We start from the raw sequence: 14,677 nt of genomic DNA on the forward strand, positions 1-14,677 counted from the left end.
TGCGCTGGCAAGCTGAGTAAGATTTAGCTTGGGTAGGCTGGCTGCATGTGAGGCCAGGAATCTGCATCCATGGATGCACATCCTGGCCTTGCAACTCCCAGAAAATGGGGGCAACATGCCCCCGTTTCCGGGAACATAGGCCGACCCTGCCCCTGCACTGTCCTGTAAATTACTCTGTCTGTCAATCAGGCAGAGGCAAACAGGGGCCTGCATGTGATCATGCAGGACCTGTTCTGCACATGCCCATAATTAGGAATCTGCGATCAGTAGTACACTTGCATGCACTACTGAATCAGGCCTATAGTCAAGAATAACTATTACATCTTACTTTTGGCTCCTATTCTTAGACCCAACTGATCAAAAAAACCACAAATATCACATCACTATGGGGCACTGGGCATGGAAAAATCGATAAAGTGCTATGAATATACAACAAGGTTGAATCCGTACTAAATTAAACTTCACACAATTAACTGCAAATGGTCACTTTCTGTAAACCAAACCAACATATTAGCTATTTTTGTAACCAATATCACACAGCATTTGTTTGGCGGTGCTCCCAAATACAGTATTAAGTATTCAAACTCTAAACAAAGTTTTTTTGCTAAGAAGCAAAAGAAGACATAAATCATAATATTGATTATTATTTTAAGTGTGCTCCAAAAAGCTATGTATATCTTGTTTTGCTTTTTTGCAAAAAAACTTTGTTTAAAATGTTATGAATGCAATAGTCAAAATGGTACAAAATGCCTTTATATGCAAAACAAAGTGAAGACCTTCAAATCCTATAAATATAGAATATAAAGAAAATAATCTAGAATTATTCATTAATGGTTGTACCAGTTTCGTTATCTATATATCTCAATGCAGGTAATTTACAGCATATACTGTAGGTCGTACTATAAGACTTATCAATGTGAGATTCCTAGAACATAAAAGAAATATGACAAATAAAGTCACCAATTACAGTGTTCCAAAACATATTTGTAAGTCTTGCAATAATGAACAGTAATGGGGCGTACACACTAGATGATAAAAGTGAATGATAGAAACGATAACGATATCTCTCAATGACATATCGTTCAGAATGTACAGTGTGTATTCACCAAACGATCAACAATGCACGCTCCCGTGGTTCTTTAATGATGTTTGCTGTCATGCAAACATACTGGCCAATCTAACGATATAGTCAGAAAGTTCGTGTTCAGGGATGTGGCAGAATGACATCACTGAACGATATCATTAGCGAGCGTGCATTAACGATGTTTACTGTCATGCAAACATGCAGGCCAATCTGACGATATAGTCAGAAAGTTCCTGTTCAGGGATGTGGCAGAATGACATCACTGAACGATATCGTTAATGATATCGTTCAGTGTGTACACCCAATATCTTTCACCAATATCACTCATAGAGCATATCGTCTATGAGCATTTAAGCCTGAAATTATTTGGCTTAGAACATTTGGTGTAAACCTAAAGAGCGGGGTATCACTTTAAAAAGCTATTTACACAAGAGACATTCTGGATCTATTAGCTGAAGGCCTTAATTCCCGTGGGCCTCAAAGTAATGAAAATTATTTGATTTGCTCTAATAAATGTACCTTTATTTCTGTCTATATAACTATTATAATATGTATTTACACCCCTCAATTCTTGCCCATTTTTGAGATTTAATACATCTATTAAACTGGACCCTGCATACAGGCCACTTCGCTCAATCTCGCTCTGCCCTATCTTGCCACTATACTGTCACCTCACTGATATTGTTACCATCAGGTTCTCCTCTCCTTTACTGCAGGATGACTGTCCCATCTGTGTCATCGGCAATAGGAGCCATTGGTATCATGCCCACAGTGCATGAGACATAACAGCCAACTACAATTATTATATAAATGTTTACACTAATTTTGCGTCTTCAAATTTTTGCTGCTATCAAAGAAAATATTGTTCCTTAAACCTCTGAGTCAAAAAAACTATTGTGGTAATTTTGCTTTTCTTACTATATCATAGTTTTTATTATATTTCCTTTTGTACTGATTTTTTCTTTCTTTTTATAATTTGTATATAGTAATTCTAAAATGTGTGTCTGTATGATCTTTATCAATGTACAGAGTTTTATAGATGTACTGTGTCCAAAAAAAATGTTTATAATGCAAAACTTAACTGCCTCGATCATCATGTTGAATCATAAGGGATACATTAATAATTCAAAATCTGCTATTTAGTCCATAAAAATTATTTATTTGCTTTTTCATGTATTTTTGGATTCCCTGAATATGGTTTCTATAGCGACATGGAATTATATTATATTCATGTTCATCTACTTCCTTCTTAGAAAACTGTTAACCTATTATGAAAAAACAGGCCAAAGTACAACATTTCCTAAGCGGTGGGTTCAGCTGTGGTTTGAAACCAATGTACATTGTCTTGGATCAACATTGGTTTGATGAGCAAAATCACTGAATTTACTAAAGGTCATTTTTATCTTCTAAACTCAACCTACTTTACTGTTAATATCCATTGGTTTCTAAAGCTAAATCCAATCTCAAATATGGCTAATACCACTACATAAAACACTGTAGTTTAGAAGCTCTGTATGGATCAATAGGATCAGTGCAGTCTTCTCTTTATAATTTTTTTAAAATGGAAAATCTGAAAAAAAATATAAGGGACAATTGAAAAACAGTGGGGATGGCAATGAGTGTGGAGTCCCCTTGAATTAAACTAACCAGCACTAGGTGATATCAGCCTGGGCTGGTGGCATTATAGCATGGTAGATATGCAGAATGGGGACCCCACATCTAGTTTCAACCAGCTCTAGACCCATGAGCACAAATCTGGTATCCCTAAAGAAAAGGGACAGAAAGTGCCCCCCTCCCTAGGGTCAACTATATGGATGTGATGTGTCTTGTCAAAGGTCTGTGACTGGACCAAAATGTTGAGAACATTTGGACATCATGCATTTTGCCATATTGATGAATTAGTGGATAAAACCTTTGCACTGGTCTACAGACAGGCGAGTGCCCTTCATTAAATTCACTAACTTCAGAATAGAGCCCAGCACCAAAAACAAAACCAGAGAGAACTTATAGGGTAGTATATCACAATTTATTATCAATAATAAAAGTTAAAAACTTGTACATCCAAATAGCTTGACAAAGTGCATATCAATCAAATACAAATCACCCAGTCCAGGATCTTGTCCAACCAGAGTGGTACCAATAGGAGGTTCCTGCCAGATGTCTCTCAAGACCACACTCACCGAGGAAACCTCAAGGTTGCTGGAATTTCTGCAGTAGTTGAATTTAATGAATGACTTATCCAGATCTATTACATCTTCGAGCAAAGTCATATTGAGATAAGCATGATCATTTTCTATTGAATGTATGCACTATGCACATTATTTATTTTTATCCAAATTAGGTTTTAAATACTACACAATCAGTGCCTTCTTGTCCTGTTGTTTATATATATATATATATATATATTCCATAGACACAAAACCTTATAGTTTCACATGTCCCATTAAGACTTCTCAGATATGATCTGAAATTTCACAAAACCTACTGAATTTCTGCCACTAAAACTAAAATAAGCAATGAAGTTTCCGATTAGTAAGGCTACATGTTCCTTGCGCAATACAGATATTGTATGTCATCACATCCTGTGGTTAACTGCAGATTCAGCACTCTTACAGAATGAGATTGCTGTCACATAGTAAATGGTGGAGCTGCTAATTCACAAAATTGTGTGCTCATTGGAATACACAAATGCAACCTATGCTAATGAAGTCTGAGCAGAAGATAGAGCTGTGCAGATGGGATAAGAGTGGTGTGGATAGTGGGAGGAGACAGAGTGATGTGGATGGGGGAGACAGAAAGGCCTGAATATGCCTGCACTGGTCTGATACTACAACCAGATATAAATTGATACACCAACAGAGACATTATTGTTGAAACCCGGATACATTATTTCCAAATAATCAAATGGATACATTCCGTATATGTTCACTGTGAATACTACAGAATGAGAAACATTCTGCTCTGACACTGGCCCCATATATCATATATTAGCAAATAATGCATGTGAAAACCTAGATGTGGGTGCCTCCATTAAGTAAACACAATAATATAATATAAAGACTAAAATAATTAACAGAAAACTAATCTTCATTAAAAAAAGTAAACTATTTTACAGCATAAGTGCAAATTTAATAATAAACAAAACTATAGTATACCTTCAACTAACTCTTTGAAACACACAATACATTAATTCATCTGTAAGTGAAGAGGAACCTTTTAAATATTGTATATTAGTTTATATATCAGGATATAGTAAATTGCACTTGAGCTCAGTCAGTGCTATTTGCTATAACTAAAGTTTATTCTGGACAAAAATTGACCAATGGAATGGTTTCTTTTTTCTTGTTTACAACTTTCTGAATTTGCCAGTTTCCAGTTACTACATTGTAAAGAATGAATTAGCTTCTCATCCACTAAGATCTTTATTAACATAATTAATATGTCATACAGTATACAATAGTTTAGTTATAGAAAAAATACACATGCATTTTACGCAAAATAGTTTCCTCCTATATCACTTTGAGCTTGATTATATGACTAATATAATGGCAATTTAATTTGCTTTTAATTTTAAAAACAGTAAAAGACATGTACTGTAATCAGTAAATACTGTGCATGTTATTTAAGAATGGATTATGTAATCAATTCACAAATTGTCTTTTTGTGAATAGAGTAATTAGTTTTCTGTTTGTATAAAAGGATAACTGTAATCTCTTACTTGTTTTGTTCTTTTGTAAGGCATACACAATGGCTTATTCATACTGTAGCTCTTCATGAGACACTATTAGAGGCATAATTAGTATAATGGTACCAAAAGCAAAATCAGCCTAAACAGATTTTAATAACACATGTAGAAATGTGAATCTGGCAAACTGTAATTATTAGATATACAACATATATAATTTATATATTAAAGATTTATCACTCACCATGCTGAAACGCATGAGACTGGACATGTCTTTGAAAACTACCCCTATAATTCCAATATAACACTTTTACATAACTCTTCTTTAGTTTCTTCCATTAGCATAATTCAGCCAGCTTGCAGCTACTAGTGGTCATTTTTGCTTCAGAGGATCAGGAGAGAGTATATGATGTGTTTAGAATAATAGAGCAGAATACTGTCCTTCATCAATAGTTTTTGAATGTATTACAATGTGTTTATGCAATTTATGGATTTTAGTATGTATTTTCTTTTCAATATAAACAGTTCTTATTTTTTGTTAGTCTGGCTTGTAATGATACTTGTATGCACCTTCATCACTCTATATTTACTGCCACCCAATATCAAAGAAAATGAAAAATCTTATTTTGTGATTTGACATCCCTCCTCCAAAAAATAGTTTTTCAGTGACTCACACCCAAGCTGCATACTGTATGTAGGTATATATTTTTTACAGATGTGATCAGTCCGCTGTCTGGCTGGCTAAAAAAGTGAAAGAGCAATGGCACAAACATATGACAGTTTAAAAGAATACCGCACATCTATGAAACATAGTGGCACAACTATGGCCAGCATGACAGTTTCATAAACTGTACAACTCTCTCAAATGTGTTCACTAATCAAAAACTAAGAGCCTAATAATAAAAGCTTAATAGAAAATATATTACCAACACACTTCACTGAAAAGAAAATCACAGGCCTAAGGCCAGTACAGGTGATTGCTGCTGGAGTAATGTCTAATAGAAAACTACTGTACTGTAGATCACCATCAAACTTACTCCAAAAAACAAATCACAGGCCCAAGGCCAGTAGAGGTAATTGGAGGTGGAGTACTATTTAGTGCAAGGTAAAGCATTGGTTGATTATTATTTGCAACTATAAAGAAACAATATTAAAAACAAACATCCAATGTCAGTTTACAAACACACTGAATCCACACAGCAAATCATAGGCCTCAGGACAATAGAAACTGATTATTTAAGAAAGTAGAAACAAAGTACAAAATAAAAAGTAGAAATTGATAATTAATTTATAAGTTAATAACAAATTTCTCCAAGCAGCATATCACAGGCTTTAGGCCAGTACAAATAAATGGAGGTGAAGAATATATGAGGTGGAAACAAGGTAAAGCATTGATTAGTTATTAGTTAAAAAAAATAACAGCGCAGACATGGAAAAAAAAATAGTAAACAAGCATCCAAATGTGAGTTTATAAACACAATTAGTCCAACCAGCAAATGACATGCCTCAAGAAAATAGAAATTTATAATTTTAGAAAGTAGAAAGAAAAAAGTACAGCATGCTTGTTTGTAATTATTGTTTTGGTCACTTTGATAATTTTTTAGCATCGCAAAAGTTTATTAGACTTATTACATCTTATAAGGCTGCATTGTCTGTCTCAGCTAGCAGCAAATGAACAGTTAATCTGCAGTAGAAGGTAACTAAAGTTAGGCTAACCTTGCTGTAATTGGTGATTTAGTGTTTGTGGATACTAAATAGGGATTATTTGCACTCTTTCATCTAAAATGAGTGACCTAAATACGATAGTTGCTAATGTAATTTCTATTACGTAACCTGCAAATTGTGAAAACATTGATTATTAGAAAGTTAATTATTTAAACCATCCAGTTGCTAATCCTGAGAGTCCTGTACAATTGTTTATTTTTGACACTTAGCATCTACCTGAAATAGTGTGGACCACTGTACATTGTTTCTCTCATCAGCCTCTACATTTAGACCATATTGTCTTTCCACTATTACAGTATTTATTATAAAAAGCAAAGAGTTACAATATTAAATACACTATTCTGTTTTGTTTGTTTTATCTCTGTTGGGCAGGGTAGAAAAAAGTAAGATATATTGTAATTGGTGGGAATTTGTTTTAATTGTCTATTTTTTTCTAATAAATGATTGAGAGACCGAAAAAAAGATAGTCTGGAAAGATAAAGAACATCAATGCCCCAGTAAAGTACAGCAATTTATGTTGCCTGTCAAACACACACAATCTTGGCAAAGCCCATAATGCAAAAGTGGTGCATGATGGAATAGTCCTTGGGCCCTACCACCCAGCACTATGTTGTATATTAAAAAGGACATGCACAGTTTAACAAACTAAACCCTTCAGCGATAGGGACAGCCAGTTTTGTAGCTGAAGTGCATGGACCCTGCAAAAGAAAACATTTTGGTGGAATGGTTAAAACAAGCTAGCAATCAGCTTAAGGCAAACAGTGTTAATCATCCTCACAGTTCAAGATGTCATCATCCTAATCATCACCCTCATCACTATTGTTAATACCTTCATCACACATTATGAGCTCATCCTCATTGAAATCCCCCATTACAGTCTGTGTTTTTTTTATAAATGATGGCAAAGGTCTTCCTTATTAAAAGTGTTGTTCATTTTGATGAAGATCAGTTGATCCACATTTGTTGGAAGTAGCCTCCTATGCCAATCACTCACATAGTTCCCGACTGTTCTAAACACTCATTCCGAGTACACATTGGAGTATTGGCAGCTTAAGTAATGAAAAGCTTGTTTGTACAAGGGGCTCCAAATTTTAATTTTTTCCTCTAAGTATTCAAAAGGACTATGTGAGTTTCTAATTTGTACATTATCATTAAAGCAATCCAACACCATTGTATTTATGCTTACTATATCAGAATTAGACATGGTAAAGGTGTCAATATATTTGGGTAAAAATTTAAAGCTTGACCAGATGCCATAATATTGTCTGTGGTGCACTGAGTTGAAGTCAATTTTTCCTGTCAGCAGAATTTGCAAGAGAAACTGAAGCAGGAGACATCATTGTGTCATGGGCCACTTGAGCTGACAACTTGCTTACAAGGAGCAAGGACACTGATTGTGTCAGTTGGAAAGAAAAACATTACATAAGACATACTGAGGTTCAAGCATGGTTGTCAAAATGTAGTGATCCATTTGCAAGAGGTTACAAACCCTTTAATCCTGGTAAAGAAAATAAATTGATCTACATGTCCAACATATTTAGTGGAATAGCTTAGTTTAATAATCTGCTCCAGCTTCTCTAGCTGCTTTTCCAGTAGTTTAATTAAGGGTATGGCCTGACTCAGACTGGCAGGGTCTGAACTCATTTCATTGGTTATAACTTCAAATTGTTTCACTAGCTTGCATAAAAACTGAGAGCAATCTCTAATGTGCGGCAGTAATGTGGTAACTTGTCCCCCATCTACCTATCTCATGGTTTGATGTGTACAGTTGTATGGCTTGTTGTCTGTCCAGTTGCTGAATCATATAAAAGGTGGATTTCAACCTGGTTACTACCTCTTGCTTAAGTTGGGGGCATGGTAAATTATATTGTTGTTGAAATTATACTGTTGTTGAAACATGCAGTTGCTGAATGCATAAAATGCCCAATAATGTTCCTGGTAGAAGTCTTAGTGGGGTAAGCCATTTTACTATCACATTCGTGAGTTTTTCAGCAGATTGACACTGGTATACTTCTTAGAGAAGAATACAGAGAGTAGCCTGCCTGTGTATAAACTAGCTTTGTGTGTTAGATACTGCTGCTGCTGAAGATGATACATCTACCCAGTGGGCTGTCACAGTCATGTAATCTTAGGTTTGAACAGCACAGCTTGTTCACATGCATGTAGTTAGGTGAGGAATTGCTGTCTGCTAAAATAAAATTAAGATGGAATTTTGTAGTGTTGACACATGACCTCAATTAATTGTACAAAACCAGATGCATTGATGGAAGATATTGGAGGCATATCTAATGCCAACACAGCCATGATGACTTCAATTAATCACTGTGCAACAGCATGGCAGATGTCATGCTTGGTTCCTCTTGCAAATTATTGTTACACAATTAATTGTTCTTTGAAACTACTAGTCTTATTGGTACTCTTCTGTGATGAAGATTCACCCCCAACAGAAGTATCCCAAGTGTGCAAGGATCCTTCTTGGGAATACTAGATAGGGGAGGAGTCAGTTTGCCTTTGCAATTTGTATGCAGGGCTACCTCAAATAGGAGGAGATGGATGATGAAGTTGGTGGTGGTGGATATTGCATGTGCTATTCTGCTATTCAATTAGGTGCTTTTTTTGTTTTAAAACACGTGCCGGGAGGTTTTCATTGACACACCTCCTGAGCAAGCATGATTTTTCATAAAATCATTGATTTTAGGAGAAATCACAGGGGCTTGCTCTGACACCCTGGCGGCACCCCCCCCAGAGCACTTATAAAGCAATTGGAAGTTTCCAATTGGCTTAATTAGTCCTTAATTACTTACCTTCTGCAATGTTGTCTTCTGCATCCAGCGTCAGAAGCCGGGACTTCAGCAGCAGTGGTGAGTATGTCAGTGTGTGATGTATGTAAGTGTGTATGAGTGTGTGTGTGTATGAGTGCTGTGTGCATGTGTCTCGGAGCCAGTGTGCCCCCCCCAGTCTCACTGTGATCCAACTACATCTCCCAGCAGCCCTTGCCCCTCCCACCATTCCCTGGGACTCCCAGCAGCCCTCTCTCCAGTAAGAAGAGAGAGGGGAAGCCACCAGGAGCCGTGGAGAACCCCACGCAGGTGTTTTTTTACATTAATTTTATGCGGTGCAAGGTTTTCAATGATGAAAACCCTGCATCCACTATTTTTAAAATTGAATTCTGCAGGTATTGGGAGCTCACATACCCATGGGATTCTGAAATTGGGCATGAGGGGCGCGAGGATTTAGCCTCACTAAACCTCGTGCCCAATTGAATATGTCCCCTAGAGTGAGAAAGTGGTGCATGGTTGAAGAAGATGCCTGACTGTGTTTGGCCCTGACATTTGCAATAGGCATTCTTGTGCATGAAAGAGCAGTAGGAGGACCACCACTCACAAAGAATGGTCAAAGTCTGTACCTTTCCTTGCCACTGTGTAAAATGTACAGTATGGCATGTTGCCAAAATTAAATTTTTCAGCAGTAACATAGTTCATAGTTAGAGGTATTGTTGTCTTAAAGATAGAAAGGGCACCTCAAATCTAAAAAGTATTTCACTGATATTGAAGTACTATGACTGATAGCAATAGTACTGGGTTGCTTTTCTTCTATTGACTGATCCATGATTGATTTTATTGTTTACACCCAGACAGGAGTAAAGCTAGCTACTGTATTTTAACTTGTAACTGCTTCACACCAAGTTAATATTCACTCAGATAGGGAAATTAGGGACTGTTACTCTTACCATTCCATTTAATTAAACACTGGCTATTTTTTACATTAAAAAAAAAAATATTCACTTTGATTTTTGTGGTGTTCAGTTAAGAAGACACAGCAGTACCCATGTTAAGTACAATATTATATGCTGCCTTTCCAAGAGAAACACTCAAAATACTATTCAATTGATTTATAAAAGCCTGCAGATTTTGTTTTACACCAGAAAAATTAATTATTTTTGTACTTAAATTCTTTTGGAGTGCAGCTTATGGGGACATGACAACAACCAGAGTAACTACAGTAATATACACTGGCTCTCCAAGACTCACAGTATTGGACTGCTATTTAAATAGAATTTTAAAAGACAGCAGATTTTCTTGACACTAGAAAAAAAATTACCTTTAATTTTTTTCAGGTGCAGTTTACCGTGGGAACAACCAAAGTAAGAACAGTAATATATGCTGCCACTCCAAGACACACACTCATTAAATATGATTTTAATTAGTTAAAAAATGGAGATTAAAATTTTTGCTTTTGCAATTATTTTTGTATACTAAGAATAGAGGTTATGAATTCCTATTAATCTTTATACCCTAAAGTCGCTATTTAGTGTTGCAAGTCGCACAAGAAATAACTGCTTTCCAGACTTTGAGTGTGGTTCCAAAGCACAAAATCTTATTATTATTAAAAAGCATTCAGTTACATGCCTTGATCTAAACACAATTTAGTGCAAAAAGATTATACATATACAAGGTACAGTCAATACATACGCATGCACTCTGGATCCAGATTTCCCGGCATCAAATGTGAGAGCTCCGTCAACAGAAAGAAAACATTACATTACAGAGTACATTTCAATGCCTATCTCTCTATGATCCATAACTTGCAGACGCATGTTGCGATTTCCTTGCCGATGGAACCAGAAATCTGCAAATAAGCAGTGGTTTAGAATGGCACCAAACATGGTCTGCTTATTATGTACTAAACATTAGATACCAAATATATGTATTTTACAATAGACTTGATAACAAATAAAACCTTTAATATCAACCTTAATGTTAGGGAACCTTTATGTGTAAGTATGTAGTGTGTCGGTGTGGGGATATTAAGAAAAGACGCTAGTATGCATTGTGCGTCTACGTGTTTGTGAAGTACACCATGGTACGTGCTTTGCTGAGTTGTTCATATTATATGTAGTAATAAATGTACGTATTTGTATAATGAGGACTTTTAACCTGGGGCAGTGGCAGATGCATGATGCTAATAATCATAACAGCGCTGTACACAGGGTATCGTGTAGACAACACAAAATGGTGTCATGCAAGCAATGCAAAATGGCATTGTGCAGATATTATTGTTACAATTTAGGTCTCAGCCAACCATCCAGCTTCAACAGTCCACCCTTTGATAGCAAACAATATGCTATCACACTCTGGTCTTAAATTTATTTTTAGTCTTCCACTATGACATATCATTCAATGTTATATTATGGGTTGGCACAATGTGATCATTAAACCATCAATAATATGTCTCTGGGAGGGAAATAAAACTACCCTTATACACACACCACGGATCTTGGAAGATCATGGGACAGATGTGGGGATGTCCCTAACCTACAAAGGTTGTCTTGAAGGGGATAGGGACTTACATTATTTAGGATGTTTAAAATAACATTCAATAATACATTTCATGCATGGCTAAATCTAGACATCATCTGATGGCACATTCTAGTTCAGGGTTGTAACACAGTTATTCCTTGACTTTGGTATCCATAATATAATTGCTCATCACCATCATCTCGGTTTCTCGGTTCGCCCTTATGCACTTTCCACACTTCAATACATTAGGAATACATTCTGACAAATAAGCCAATCACTAAGATGACAATCAGTATAAGGATCAGGAGCTTACCCACAGTGGCAACCAGTTCCTGGACCCATTCTTCTAGACAGGAGAACCATTTCACAGGGTTCAACCAAGTGAACCACTCTTTTACCTTCTCCTCTACATCAATCAGTAAAGCATTATGGTTCTTCTGAAATTCCCATTTTAACTGCAGAATTTCATCCATCTTCCGGTCTATCACCTCCCTGGGGTCACTAGTGTTATTTGTGATATACTTGCAGCACTTGACACCAAATTGGGTGGCCAAAGTTACACAGTACCCTCCAATGAAAGCTGTTAAATAATTTAACACTAGCCTATGTTGCACAATTTCTTTCTTATAAGCTTGTAACTCCCTACCCATATACCTATACGTGTCATCATACATCTCAGTGATATTATCTATTAATTTAGCAAGGTCTTGAATATACCTGAAATTTAAAGTACCCCGAGCAATCCTGGTGGGATCCAATGCTACTAAAACTTGAAAGCCAGTTGTTTCACTAATCAATTGTGTGGCTTTATGTACATCACCAGGTATCATGTTTCTCTTGTAACGGTGTTCATAGTGCATATGAAAATATAGGAATGGTGTTTTTTTATGGATACCAAGCATTTCACCATGTGTAAGGGTCATAACTTCTGGAACTACTCTTCCCAGGTAACACAAACCTTCTGAACTTGGAGAGAGCCACTTATACGCTTTTCTTTCACATATAAAATACACATCATCAGGGAGTACATAAGGGATAGTGTGCATCATTATCGTCAAACACATTTCCCTAGCAAGTGATCCTATTTCAAGTTCTCCCATTTGACTCGTACAAGTTTCTGGTTGTAATACCTTAGCCAGGTACCCTTCTGGTACCCTACCAACCATTTATATGGTGGAACTTAGTGTATATTTATACTGGAAGTGTTTTCCACATAGTCTAATTGTGCGTAACAGTTCAAAATTTATAGGTTCATTATCAGCTCTTAGTGAGAAGGTCATTGTCTGGTTATTCCCAGTCACCTCCCAAATTCCTGGTTTGTTGGAGTTGGTGATGTTCAAACATAAAAGTGATCTATCTACTTGGTACTGGTGGAGTTTAAAATGAGGTGGTTTGGACATAAGAAATTTTCCATCCAGTGCATCCCCTCTTTGCAATTCTAAAACTTCAGGGACATTCAAATGGAATGTGAGAGCACACCCAACAGTCAGTTTGGTTTAAAACTTTGTCCACCATGGTATGATAATCCTCTAAAGGATACCCACCCCAATACTGGCTATATTTAGGTTGGCCTTGTTGGGTACATCTCTCATCATTTAGGGACCCACAAAACTCACATATACAATATTCCTCAGACGATAAACCTTCACACTGTCTCTGAGTTTCTAAGCTAACAGATCTCTTAGCAATGACTGTACTGCGTTTGGTCAGATACTTCCCCGGTTGGTTTAGCACTCCTTCTCCTAACTCCACTCCATCGATATCACCATCAGCTCCCCTCTCCGTCATCTGTCCTCTGTCACAGAAACCAGAAATCCTGAAACAAACTAGGATGATGAAAACTCTGGAAGAAGACACAAACATAACCCCAGCATACCACTCTATTGCTGGAACAGTGATCTACAAATTTCTTTAGCTCAGGTGTCTCACTGCAACTTTTAATCCTCCTGGAACAGGCTCACAATTGACAGGTCTATGTTATCTGCCTTGACTCCACCTTGTCTCTCCACCAGTTGGTTGACCTTTTTGCAGTGAGTGGAATGGACCCAGGTATCTCTCTCTGCCACTTTCAAGGAAGTTGTACTCTTCAGCAACACTTGATACAGACCTTCCCATCGATCTGTCAGACAACTTGAATGCAAGAAATTTCTGATCATAACACATTCTCCAGGTTCAACATCATGACAGTTTGTTTCTGGCATATATTGTGACAACAATTTCAGTTTCTGCTGTTGCTGCTTCAACTGTTTACTCATTGCTATAAGATACTTTACAGTAACCTCGTTGTTACTCTTCAAATCTTCCTGCGGACTTACAATCAAATGAGGTTGTCTACCAAACAGTACTTCAAAGGGGGACAGATTGAGAGGGGGCCTGGGAGTTGTCCTGATGCTATGAAGGACTAGCGGTAAGGTTTCTGGCCATCCCAGTCCAGTTTCTGCCATGATCTTACTTAATTTATTTTTAATAGTACTGTTTACCCTCTCCACCTTGGCACTGGCCTGTGGTCGGTAAGGGGTGTGAAGTCTACTATTAATACCCATCAACTTACACATGTTCTGGAAGACATCACCTGTGAAATGAGTACCCCTATCACTTTCAATAATTCTAGGGATATCGTATCTGCATTCAAATTCCTGAACAAACTTATTAGCAGTAAATGCAGCAGTACTAGTGGCAGCTGGATATGCCTCTACCCAATAGAAACACATATGTACACACTAATCAATATTTGAGATTCCTTCAGGGTGGTAATTGGATGAAATCAATTTGTATTACCTGAAAAGGTCCGTCTGTCAGAGTAATGTGGGATGGCTCTGTGGGTATTGTTTTTCCAATGTTCTTCCTCAAGCACGTCAAGCAGGACATTGCCCTCTTTTCAGC

The sequence above is a fragment of the Taudactylus pleione genome, unplaced genomic scaffold, assembly GCF_031769625.1.
Source record: "Taudactylus pleione unplaced genomic scaffold, aTauple2 ptg000270l, whole genome shotgun sequence".
In the NCBI taxonomy this organism is placed as follows: domain Eukaryota; kingdom Metazoa; phylum Chordata; class Amphibia; order Anura; family Myobatrachidae; genus Taudactylus; species Taudactylus pleione.